Source organism: Triticum urartu, chromosome 4A (genome assembly GCF_056163025.1).
Source record: "Triticum urartu cultivar PI428250 chromosome 4A, HENAU_Tu73, whole genome shotgun sequence".
In the NCBI taxonomy this organism is placed as follows: Eukaryota; Viridiplantae; Streptophyta; class Magnoliopsida; order Poales; family Poaceae; genus Triticum; species Triticum urartu.
This window is the reverse complement of record NC_141876.1, coordinates 51,985,487-51,998,630: the sequence shown is the minus strand read 5'-3', so window position 1 is coordinate 51,998,630 and position 13,144 is coordinate 51,985,487.

The following is a 13,144-nucleotide window of genomic DNA, read 5'->3' as shown; positions in this document are numbered from 1 at the left end:
GAAGGTGTAGGGCTCCAAGTGCAAGGTTTTGTAGCAAGCAACAATTTCCCTTAAGCGGCCTCAAGGTTTATGAACCAATAGGATCTTAGTAACACAACCAATGATTTGCACCTGCACTCACAGATTCAAAATTGCCATGGCCCCCAATGGAACAAGTGAGGTTCAGTCTCGCTAGATGTGCTAATTACAAGGATTAAAAGCAGAAACAACAATAGAGAAGGCTTGGATTTGATGGAAAGTTTAAACCGAAAATTAAATAGATCGTCGATTGATACATCCATTTTGCATCATATTTTCTTATTATTATTTATAATGCTTTTATGCATAATAATACCGGCGGCTGGAATTATGGACCTGAAAAAGCTACGTCAGAGATACATATTATGCACATCTCCAAATGAGCTGAAATTTTACGGAGAATTATTTTGGAGTATATAATAAATATTAGAGCAAATAACTACCGGAGGGTGGCTGCCTGGTGCCCACAATACACCAGGGCGCGCTGGCTGGCGCGCCCTGGTGGGTGGTGGGCATCCCAGCCCACCTTCGGTGCCCATCTTCTGGTATATGAGGTCTTTTGACCTAGAAAAAAATAAGGAGAGGACTTTCAGGATGGAGCGCCGCCGCCTTGAGGCGGAATTTGGGCAGGAGCACTTTTGCCCTCCGGCGGAGCGATTCCGCCGGGGGAACTTCCATTCCGGAGGGGGAAATCTAAGCCATCGTCATCACCAACAACCCTCTCATCTTTGGGAGGCCAATCTTCACCAACATCTTCAACAACACCATCTCATATCAAACCCTAGTTCATCTCTTGTGTTCAATCTTTGTACCAGAACCTCAGATTGGTACTTGTGGGTGACTAGTAGTGTTGATTACATCTTGTAGTTGATTACCATATGGTTTATTTGGTGGAAGATTATATGTTCAGATCTGATACGTCTCCAACGTATCTATAGTTTTTGATTGTTCCGTGCTATTATATTATCTGTTTTGGATGTTTTATATGCAATAATATGCTATTTTATATTATTTTTGGGACTAACCTATTAACATAGAGCCCAGCGCCAGTTTCTGTTTTCTCCTTGTTTTTGAGTTTCATAGAAAAGGAATACCAAACGGAATGGAACCTTCGCGATGATTTTTCTTGGACCAGAAGACACACCAGAGACTTGGAGATCAAGTCGGAAGAGCCACGAGGCGGCCACAAGGATGGAGGGCGCGCCCAGGGGGTAGGGCGCGCCCCCACCCTTGTGGGCCCCCTGTGACTCCCCTGACCTAATTCTTTCGCCTATATATTCACATATATTCCCAAACCACTAGAGGCATCCACGGAAACACTTTTTCACCCTCGCAACCTTCTGTACCAGTGAGATCCCATCTAGGGACCTTTTCTGGCACCCTGCCGGAGGGGGATTCGATCACAGAGGGCTTCTACATCAACTCTATTACCCTTACGATGAAGCGTGAGTAGTTTACCACAGGCCTACGGGTCCATAGCTAGTAGCTAGATTGCTTCTTCTCTCTCTTTGATTCTCAATACCATGTTCTCCTAGATGTTCTTGGAGATCTATCCGATGTAATATTCTTTTGCGGTGTGTTTGCCGAGATCCGATGAATTGTGGATTTATGATCAGCTTATCTATGAATATTATTTGAATCTTCTCTGAATTATTTTATGCATGATTTGATATCTTTGTAATTCTCTTCGAACTATCAGTTTGGTTTGGCCAACTAGATTGGTTTTTCTTACAATAGGAGAAGTGCTTAGCTTTGGGTTCAATCTTGCGATGTCCTGTCCCGGTGACAGTAGGGGCGGCAAGGCGCGTGTTGTATTGTTGCCATCAAGGATAAAAAGATGGGTTTTTCATCATATTGCTTGAGTTAATTCCTCTACATCATGTCATCTTACTTAATGCGTTACTCTGTTCTTCATGAACTTAATACTCTAGATCCAGGCAGGAGTCGGTCGATGTGTGGAGTAATAGTAGTAGATGCAGAATTGTTCGGTCTACTTGACACGGACGTGATGCCTATATTTCATAATCACTGCCTTAGATATCATCATAACTTTGCGCTTTTCTATCAATTGCTCGGCAGTAATTTGTTCACCCACCATATTATTTGCTATCTTGAGAGAAGCCTCTAGTGAAACCTATGGCCCCCGGTGAAGGAAATATGCCCTAGAGGCAATAATAAAGTTGTTATTTTATATTTCCTTCTTCGTGATAAATGTTTATTATTCATGCTAGAATTGTATTGACGGGAAACCTAAATACATGTGTGAATACATAGACAAACACTGTGTCCCTAGTGAGCCTCTACTTGACTAGCTCGTTGATCAAAGATGATTAAGGTTTCCTAACCATGGACATGAGTTGTCATTTGATAACGGGATCACATCATTAGGAGAATGATGTGATGGACAAGACCCATTCATTAGCTTAACATTGTGATCGTTCAGCTTTTTTGTTATTGCTTTCTTCATGTCAAATACATATTCCTTCGACTATGAGATCATGCAACTCCTGAATACCAGAGGAATACCTTGTGTGCTATCAAACATCACAACGTAACTGGGTGATTATAAAGATGATCTACAGGTATCTCTGAAGGTGTTTTGTTGGGTTGGCATGAATCGAGATTAGGATTTGTCACTCCGAGTATCGGAGAGGTATCTATGGGCCCTCTCGGTAATACACATCATAAGCTTGCAAGCAAATGACTAAGGAGTTAGTCACAAGGTGATGTATTACAGAATGAGTAAAGAGACTTGCGATAACGAGATTGAACTAGGCATGAAGATACCGACGATCGAATCTCGGGCAAGTAACATACCGATGAACAAGGGAACTACGTATGTTGTCATAAGGTTCGACCGATAAATATATTTGTAGAATATGTAGGAGCCAATATGGGCATCCATGTTCCGCTATTGGTTATTGACCGGAGAGGTGTCTTGGTCATGTCTACATAGTTCTCGAACCCATAGGGTCCGCACGCTTAACATTCGTTGATGATATAGTACTATATGAGTTATGTATGTTGGCGACCGAATGTTGTTCGGAGTCCCGGATGAGATCACAGACATGACAAGGAGCTCCGTAATGGTCCGGAGGTAAAGATTGATATATAGGATGATATGGTTCGACCAAGGGGTGAAGCCCACGGGGCTTTAGGTCGGTGCAAAAGGAGTTTTGCGGAGGCCAGGGGGCCAAACGCCGGAGATCCTGACATCTGGCCCTGGGCCAGACGCCGAGGCCCATGGGTGGGCCAGACGCCAAGGACTACGACGTCTGGTCCTGGAAGTCCAAGAAGGACTCTTCCTTATGGGAAAAACCGACTTTGAGGAGGCTTTTACTCCAAGTTTCGACCCCATGGCTCAACCTATAAATAGAGGGGTAGAGCACCTGGAACACATCAAGAAACACCAAGCCGTGTGTCGGCAACCCCGTCCCTCTAGTTTATCCTCCGTCATAGTTTCCGTTGTGCTTGGCAAAGCCATGCGGAGATTATTCTTCACCAACATCGTCACCACCCCATCGTGCTGCCGGAACTCATCTACTACTTCGCCCCTCTTGCTGGATCAAGAAGGTGATGACGTTATCAAGTTGAACGTGTGCTGAGCGCAGAGGTGCCGTACTTTCGGTACTTGATCGGGACGGATCGTGAAGGTGTACGACTACATCAACCGCGTTGATAAACGCTTTCGCTTTGCGATCTTCAAGGGTATGAAGATGCTCTCCCCCTCATGTTGTTATGCATCTGGTAGATAGATCTTGCATAAGCGTAGGGAATTTTTTGAAATTGCATGCTACGTTTCCCAAGAGTGGCATTCGAGCCAGGCTCTATGCGTAGATGATATGCACGAGTAGAAAACAAAGGGTTGTGGGCGGTGATCGTCATACTGCTTACCACCAATGTCTTATTTTGATTCGGCGATATTGTTGGATGAAGCGGCCCGAACCAACCTTACATGACCACGTTCATGAGACCGGTTCCACCGACAGACATGCAACTAGTTTTGCATAAAGGTGGCCGGCGGGTGTCTGTTTCTCCTACTTTAGTTGAATCGAATTTGACTGCGACCGGTCCTTGTTGAAGGTTAAAACAGCAAACTTGATAAATCACCGTTGTGGTTTTGATGTGTAGGTAAGAACGGTTCTTGCCAGAAGCCCGTAGCAGCCACGTAAAACTTGCAACAACAAAGTAGAGGACGTCTAACTTGTTTTTGCAGGGCATGTTGTGATGTGATATGGTCAATACATGATGTGATATATGTGTTGTATGAGATGATCATGTTTTGTAAAAGTTATCGGCAACCGGCATGAGCCTTATGGTTGTCCCTTTATTGTATGAAATGCAAACGCCATGTAATTGATTTACTTTATCACTATGCGTTAGCGATAGTTGTAGAAGCAATAGTTGGCAAGACGACCACGACGCAATGATGGAGATCAAGGTGTCGAGCCGGTGACGATGGAGATCATGACGATGCTTTGGATATGGAGATCAAAAGCACAAAATGATGATGGCCATATCATGTCACATATTTTGATTGCATATGATGTTTATCTTTTATGCATCTTATTTTGCTTAGTACGGTGGTAGCACTATAAGATGATCCCTTCACTAAATTTCAAGGTATAAGTGTTCTTCCTGAGTATGCACCGTTGCGACAGTTCGTCGTGTTGAGATACCACGTGATGATTGAGTGTGATAGACTCTTGTAAGTGCATCTAGTGCCCCTTAGTGATTTTGGTGTATTGAAGACTTATAGGTTAAGGGACTGATGCGTTTGTGAGTGTACATATGTCTATAAGTCTATGAGGAGTTTGATATTTACAGAGAAAGTCGACCCCTAAAAATGAATGTCTTCAACTGAAGACTTTTGGATTTCTGAAGACTTTGAAAGTGAAGAAATTGGTGTGACCGTGAAGACTTGATATTCATGTGAGGAACATGAAGCGTGAAGACTTTTGTTTTCGTAGTTTTATTTTCTCTTTCTTGAGTCATAGGAAACACCGTACTGTTAAAGGGGGTCGAGGTAAAACTAAGGAAAAGTTTCTAGGTGATGCTCAACTCAAAATCCTACACCTACCAATCCTTTTGAGTGAAGCCATTGGAAATCTCATACAGTTCAGTCAATTTCTTCAGTGACAGAGACGAAGATCTTCTATTATCTGAGGAATTTGTTCTGACTGAGGAGTTAAGAATTCACCAGTGCGGATTGCCTACAAGTGAGGAACATGATAGCCTTGAGGAATTTGAACCTCAAACTTCCAAACCGTTGCTGTGCTATGCGCCAGCTATCCCAAAATATCTACCCACCTAACGGTCATATCATTGAAGGACATTTATTTCTTATCATGTCTGTCTACTCCCTAGGCTATAAATAGCCGCTCCCTACAACCACTAGCTGGTTGGCTACTCCACGAGAAACTGACATTTGTCATTGAGAGCATCCCATCCTCCGAGGACTTTGAGCGCAAATCATCAAGTGAGAACAAACCCAAAACACCAAACCAAACACCTACAAACCCAAAGTGATTGAGCATCACTGAAGAGATTGTTCCTGTGTGGAACCGATGCTTGTTACCTTTGAGGACCGTGCATTCTCCAGACGGTTAGGCGTCACGGTCTAGAGCATCCAAGAGGAAATTATGGATCGCCGAGTGACCGAGTTTGTGAAGGTTTGGAAGTCACTTGAAGACTTGCCACGAGTGATTGGACGAGGTATGTGTGACCTTAGTTCAAGGAGAATACGGTGAGGACTGTGTGTCCAGGACTGTGTGTCCTCATGTTTAAATACCTAGACGCTCCAACCAGACGTACAACTGTCACAATAGTTGGAACTGGTCTACCAAATCATTGTCTTCACCGAGCTAACTGGTTCTATTTCCTCAACCCTTTCATTTCCTCATTCTGTGTTGTTGTACCTGATCGTTACTGTTTGAAGACTTTGACTGGAGACTTTCTCAATTTCCTCAGCTCAATTTTTTTAGTCAGTTTGTCTTCAGCCTGCTTATCCTATGTTTACGCTTTCTGTACTCTGTGCTTGTTTTCATTTCATCACGATGACTGTGCTACTACTCTGTTATGTTTGCACCTGAGTACTTATTCCGCTGCAAGTAGTTCTTCGCTAAGGAATTTCCTCACTCTAAAATTCCTAAGTGAAGAATTCATAAAAATCGCCTATTCACCCTCCCTCTAGTCGACTTAACGCACTTTCAATTGGTATCACAGCGAGGTACTCTCTTGTTCTGTGTGATTTTGGTTTAACCACCTGGAGTTTTAGTTATGTCGACCACATGTATGATCAAGGTCTTTGCTGGGTGTCCTACCTTCGATGGGACGGACTACCCCTACTGGAAGAATAAGATGCGAATGCATCTTGAGGCAATTGACAATGATCTCTGGTACATTGTGGAAAATGGTGTTCCCTCTGTCACTCCTACCATCAGCGCTGCTAAGGTGAAGAGATTCAAGCAACTCAACTCTCAAGTGAAGAACATCATATGTGGCCATCTGAGTAAAGGGCGGTATGGCAGAGTGAGTGCTTTGAAGACAGCAAAGCTTATCTTGGATAGGTTGTCCAAGGTTAATGAAGGAGTCTCAACACAGCGTGACTCTCGAGTTGACGTTCTTCGCAATCTCTTCAACCGCTTCAAAATACTTGACAATGAAAACGTTCAGAAAACTTTCGATCGCCTCACTGACATTTCAAATGAGCTTCAAGCACTTGGTGCCACTGACATCACCGACCACGAGGTGGTGAAGAAATTGCTTCGATCGCTTGACTCCTCATTTGACACTCTGGCACCGATGATACAAGAACGTGGAGACTACAAGTCACTTGATCCCGCTGATATCCTCAAGAGGATAAACACTCATGAGTTCCAGCTTGTTGAGAAGAGATATCTCTATGGACCGAGCTATGGCAGATCACGAGCTCTGAAGGCCAAGGAAGTGTCTGAATCTGAAGGTGATGATTCTGGTAGCAGCCTTGGTGATCCTGAAGAACTGAGCCAGGAGCTAGCAATGCTCGTGAGGAAATTCCAGAAATTCTCAAGACGTGGTCGTTTTGGAAAATCCTCGAGAAGTGATGACTTAAGATCAGATTCCTCATCCCGTGATTACAAGAAGAGACTTTTCCACAAATGCAAGAAACCTGCTCACTACATTCAAGATTGTCCTTAGTGGGAAACAGAATGAAAGAAGAAGAAGAAGTACAAGGACTACAGTTCTGATGATTCAAAGAAGAAGAAGAAATCTTCAAAGTCCTCTTCACCAAAACCTTCAAGGTCTTCATCTCACAAGAAGATCAGCTCCAAGAAGGCTCGGGCATTCATTGGCAAGGAAATGGACTCTGAGGCTGAACTTGAAGAAAATGAGGAAGAGGAGGCATCTCAGGAGTCAGACTCTGGTGTGGCGAGCCTAGCCCTCGCTACTGCGTTCGTCGGCAAGTCCATCTTCAACTCTGAGGAAAATGACCTCCCCAACACTGCTAACAACGATGATGATGACTACGCTCCCACCTATTGCTTCATGGCAATGAAGGAAATATTCCCTAGAGGCAATAATAAAGTTATTATATATTTCCTTATATCATGATAAATGTTTATTATTCATGCTAGAATTGTATTAACTGGAAACTTAGTACATGTGTGAATACATAGACAAACAGAGTGTCACTAGTATGCCTCTACTTGACTAGCTCGTTGAATCAAAGATGGTTAAGTTTCCTAGCCATAGACATGAGTTGTCATTTGATTAACGGGATCACATCATTAGAGAATGATGTGATTGACTTGACCCATTCCGTTAGCTTAGCACTTGATCGTTTAGTATGTTGCTATTGCTTTCTTCATGACTTATACATGTTCCTATGACTATGAGATTATGCAACTCCCGAATACCGGAGAAACACTTTGTGTGCTACCAAACGTCACAACGTAACTAGGTGATTATAAAGGTGCTCTACATGTGTCTCCGATGGTACTTGTTGAGTTGGCATAGATCAAGATTAGGATTTGTCACTCCGATTGTCGGAGAGGTATCTCTGGGCCCTCTCGGTAATGCACATCACTATAAGCCTTGCAAGCAATGCAACTAATGAGTTAGTTGCGGAATGATGTATTACAGAACGAGTAAAGAGACTTGCCGGTAACGAGATTGAACTAGGTATGGAGATACCGACGATCGAATCTTGGGCAAGTAACATACCGTTGACAAAGGGAACAACGTATGTTGTTATGTGGTTTGACCGATAAAAGATCTTCATAGAATATGTAGGAACCAATATGAGCATCCAGGTTCCGCTATTGGTTATTGACTGGAGATGAGTCTCGGTCATGTCTACATAGTTCTCGAACCCATAGGGTCCGCACGCTTAACGTTCGGTGATGATCGATATTATGAGTTTATGTGTTTTGATGTACCGAAGGTAGTTCGGAGTCCTGGATGTGATCACGGACAAGACGAGGAGTCTCGAAATGGTCGAGACATAAAGATTTATATATTGGACGGCTACATTCGGACACCGGAAGGTTTTCGGGTGATCTCGGAGAAAACCGCAGTGTTGGAGGGGTTACCGGAACCTCCCGGGGACTAATGGGCCTTAATGGCCCTAGTGGAGAGAGAGGGGCCGGCCAGGGCAAGCCGCGCGCCCCCTCCCCTTGAGTCCGAATAGGACAAGGAAGGGGGGGTGGCGCCCTCCTTGCCTTTCCCCTCTCCCACTCCTTCCTCCCGCCTCCTAGTGGGACTAGGAAAGGGGAGTCCTACTCCCACTAGGAGGAGGACTCCTCCTCTTGGTGCACCCTCCTAGGGCCAGCAGGCCTCCCTCCTTGCTCATTTATATAGGGGGGAAGGGGCACCCTATGACACACAAGTTGATCATTGATCTTTTAGCCGTGTGCGGTGCCCCCTCCACCATAATCCACCTCGGTCATATCGTAGCGGTGCTTAGGCAAAGCCCTGCATTGGTAGCTTCATCAACACCGTCATCACGCTGTCGTGCTGACAGAACTCTCCCTCGAAGCTCTACTGGATCGTGAGTTCGTGGGACGTCACCGAGCTGAACGTGTGCAGATCGCGGAGGTGTCGTACGTTCGGTACTAGGATCAGTCAATCGTGAAGACGTACGACTACATCAACCGCGTTGTCATAACGCTTCCGCTTACGGTCTACGAGGGTACATGGACGACACTCTCCCCTCTCGTTGCTATGCATCATCATGATCTTGCGTGTGCGTAGGAATTTTTTTTGAAATTACTGCATTCCCCAACAGTGGCATCCGAGCCAGGTTTATGCGTAGATGTCATATGCACGAGTAGAACACAAAGGAGTTGTGGTCATGGGTATATACATATTGCTTGCCATCACTAGTTGATTCTTGATTCAGCGGCATTGTTGGATGAAGCGGCCCAGACCGACATTACGCGTACGCTTACACGAGACTGGTTCTACGATGTGCTTCGCACACAGGTGGCTAGTGGGTGTCTGTTTCTCCAACTTTAGTTGAATCGGATTCAATGAACAAGGTTCTTTCTGAAGATCAAAAAGCAATCACTATACCGCATTGTGGTTTTTGATGCGTAGGTAAGAATGGTTCTTGCTCAGCCCGTAGCAGCCACGTAAAACTTGCAACAACAAAGTAGAGGATGTCTAACTTGTTTTTGCAGGGCATGTTGTGGTGTGATATGGTCAAGACATGATGCTAAATTTTATTGTATGAGATGATCATGTTTTGTAACACAGTTATCGGCAACTGGCAGGAGCCATATGGTTGTCGCTTTATTGTATGAAATGCAATCACCATGTAATTGCTTTACTTTATCACTAAGCGGTAGCGATAGTCGTGGAGGCAATAGTTGGCGTGAGGACAATGATGCTTCGATGGAGATCAAGGTGTCAAGCCGGTGACGATGGTGGCCATGACGGTGCTTTGGAGATGGAGATCAAAGGCACAAGATGATGATGGCCATATCATATCACTTATATTGATTGCATGTGATGTTTATCTTTTATGCATCTTATTTTTCTTAGATCCATGGTAGCATTATAAGATGATCTCTCACTAAATTTTAAGGTATAAGTGTTCTCCCTGAGTATGCACCGTTGCAAAAGTTCGTCGTGCCGAGACACCACATGATGATCTGGTGTGATAAGCTCTACGTTCACATACAACGGGTGCAAGCCAGTTTTGCACACGCGGAATACTCGGGTTAAACTTGACGAGCCTAGCATATGCAGATATGGCCTCAGAACACTAGAGACCGAAAGGTCGAGCGTGAATCATATAGTAGATATGATCAACATAGTGATGTTCACCATCGAAAACTACTCCATCTCACGTGATGATCGGACATGGTTTAGTTGATTTGGATCACGTGATCACTTAGATGATTAGAGGGATGTCTATCTAAGTGGGAGTTCTTAAGTAATATGATTAATTGAACTTTATTTTATCATGAACTTAGTCCTGATAGTATTTGCATATCTATGTTGCAGATCAATAGCTTGTGATGTAGCTCCCCGTTTATTTTTGATATGTTCCTAGGGAAAAATAAGTTGAAAGATGTTAGTAGCAATGATGCGGACTAGCCCCATTGTCGGTGTCAAAACCGGCGGATCTCGGGTAGTGGGTCCCGAACTGTGCGTCTAGGCCGGATGGTAACAGGAGGCAGGGAACACGATGTTTTACCCAGGTTCGGGCCCTCTTGATGGAGGTAAAACCCTACGTCCTGCTTGATTAATATTGATGATATGGGTAGTACAAGAGTAGATCTACCACGAGATCAAGGAGGCTAAACCCTAGAAGCTAGCCTATGGTATGATTGTTGTATATGGAGTTGATTGCCTACGGACTACAACCCTCCGGTTTATATAGACACCGGATAGGGTTAGGGTTACACATAGTCGGTTACAATGGTAGGAGATCTTGAATATCTGCATCGCCAAGCTTGCCTTCCACGCCAAGGAAAGTCCCATCCGGACACAGGACGAAGTCTTCAATCTTGTATCTTCATAGTCCAGGAGTCCGGCTGAAGGTATAGTCCGGCTACCCGAACACCCCCTAATCCAGGACTCCCTCAGTAGCCCCCGAACCAGGCTTCAATGACGATGAGTCCGGCGCGCAGATTGTTCGGCATTGCAAGGCGGGTTCTTCTCCAAATCCTGTGTGCCTGTAGGAATAATGTCCGATTTTTGTAATGTAGCGCTCCTCGACTCCCACGCCCAATAATGGCCGTCTTCCACGTGTCAAACGAATGCGAAAAGCCAGGGCGTTTTTACATCCACGCCCCTAGTCGTACAAACGAACCGCCTATTTAACGGGATGGGGATTTAAGTCCAAACCACATCTTCTCCTCTCCGCGAGTTATCATCAGAGTGTTTCCAGCAAAGGTCCATTCCAACATGACCAGCCGTCGCAGCTCCTCCCCTCGCCCCTCCGGTCCCAAACCCGGGGACTGGGAGAGTTGCACCATCCCGCATAGCGAGTTAGTGTCGCTTCAGGCCAAGGGATTTCTCCCTCAGGCATACATGGTCCCGGTCTGAGCCGGTCTCGCCACCTATAGTGGCGGAAAACAAGCGGAGAGCACCCCCAATCCTTCTAAAGGAGAGCGGGTGTGCCTCGTCCCCTATCTAATAAGGGGACTAGGGTTTCCAATTCATCCATTTCTCCGCGGGCTTCTGGAGTTCTACGGCCTCCAGCTGCACAATCTCACGCCCGCCTCCGTATTACATATTGCGGGTTTCGTCGCCCTTTGTGAGATATTTTTAGGCGTTGAGGCTCATTTCGTGCTGTGGAAGAGGTTATTCTGCCTGGTGCCCCGTTCTCGAGAGAGGTCTATATACCAAGTGGGCGGAGCCGAAGTATGGCGCATCACCGGGACCGGATACCTATCCGGAACCCCAAAGAAGGCGTCCGAGGACTGGCCTTCGGAATGGTTTTACATAGATGACGTCCCGCTACCAGACCCTATCCGGGTCGGTCTCCCTGAGTTCAACAGTGCCCCATTGAAGAAACGCTTGAGCTGGCGTCCGCGGAGCTCTCAGAAAGAAAGCGACAGAGACGTCCTTTACCTGATGGGCCGGATAAGACTGTTGGCTCATTCCGGACTAACCATGATTGGAGTCATGGTCGCATGCATTATGCGAGGGGTGCAACCGCTTCAATATAGAGGCCACCCCATGTGGGATTTCAACGGGGAGGATGACGCCACCCATTACGGTCGTAAGGGGCCGGCCTCAGTTGCCGCCCTAGTAAAGATCTTATCCTCTTTGTACAAGGGAGAAAAGGAGGAATTCCTCCGCGTCAATCCGCAGGCCGGATTTACTATGTACGATCATCCAAGTTGGGTAAGTGAATAATTGCGCTTGCCCGTCTGTTTTATACTCCCACGGTTAGATATGTAGTCTAACGACTTCAGTGCAGGAACTGCGACAGGAGGTAAAGGATATAAACAGCCGCCCTCCACAGCCCGAGGACCCAGAACGGTCCCTCGATCCGGACTCCGAAGAGGACCAGGACATATCGGTGGAGCTTATCGACGGGGTGTTCCATCAGCTAAGCAAGGACAATACCTTGGTAGCCATCATGGCTGATTACCCAGGGTTAATCCCGGCCTCCCAGGTGACAGAAACCAGAGTCTCATTCCCTTGAGAGAGATTCCACTCTCACGTATTCCGGTGTTTTCTGACGACAACCGTGTTTTGCAGGGGAGATTTCCGAGGCAGGAGGCCGAACCTGTGGCGGCTAGCCAACGAGGGGCCGCAGGACCCCGTGGGGCAAAAAGGAATGCAGTCCGGACTGAGATGCCGGCGCAAAGGTATAGCGCACCCTCTGTTTCCCTGGTGTTATTCTGCCAGGGCATATTAACATTCGTGCTATCTTCAGAACGAAGAGACCTCGCTGGACTACATCCGGAGAGGTTGCCAATCGCGCCCCCACCAGCCAGGCTCCAACGTCTGGCCAGGAAGCGGAGGCGAGCACAAGGCACGCACCGGACGCTCCTCCGACAGAGGATGCGGACAGGCTGTCTGCCACAAATTCTGAAGTGGAGAGTGCCATGAACCACAGGCGTCGCCGGACAGTTCTACGTGATGCTTGTTTCTCCCAAGAGGCTTTAGATGCCTTTAATTC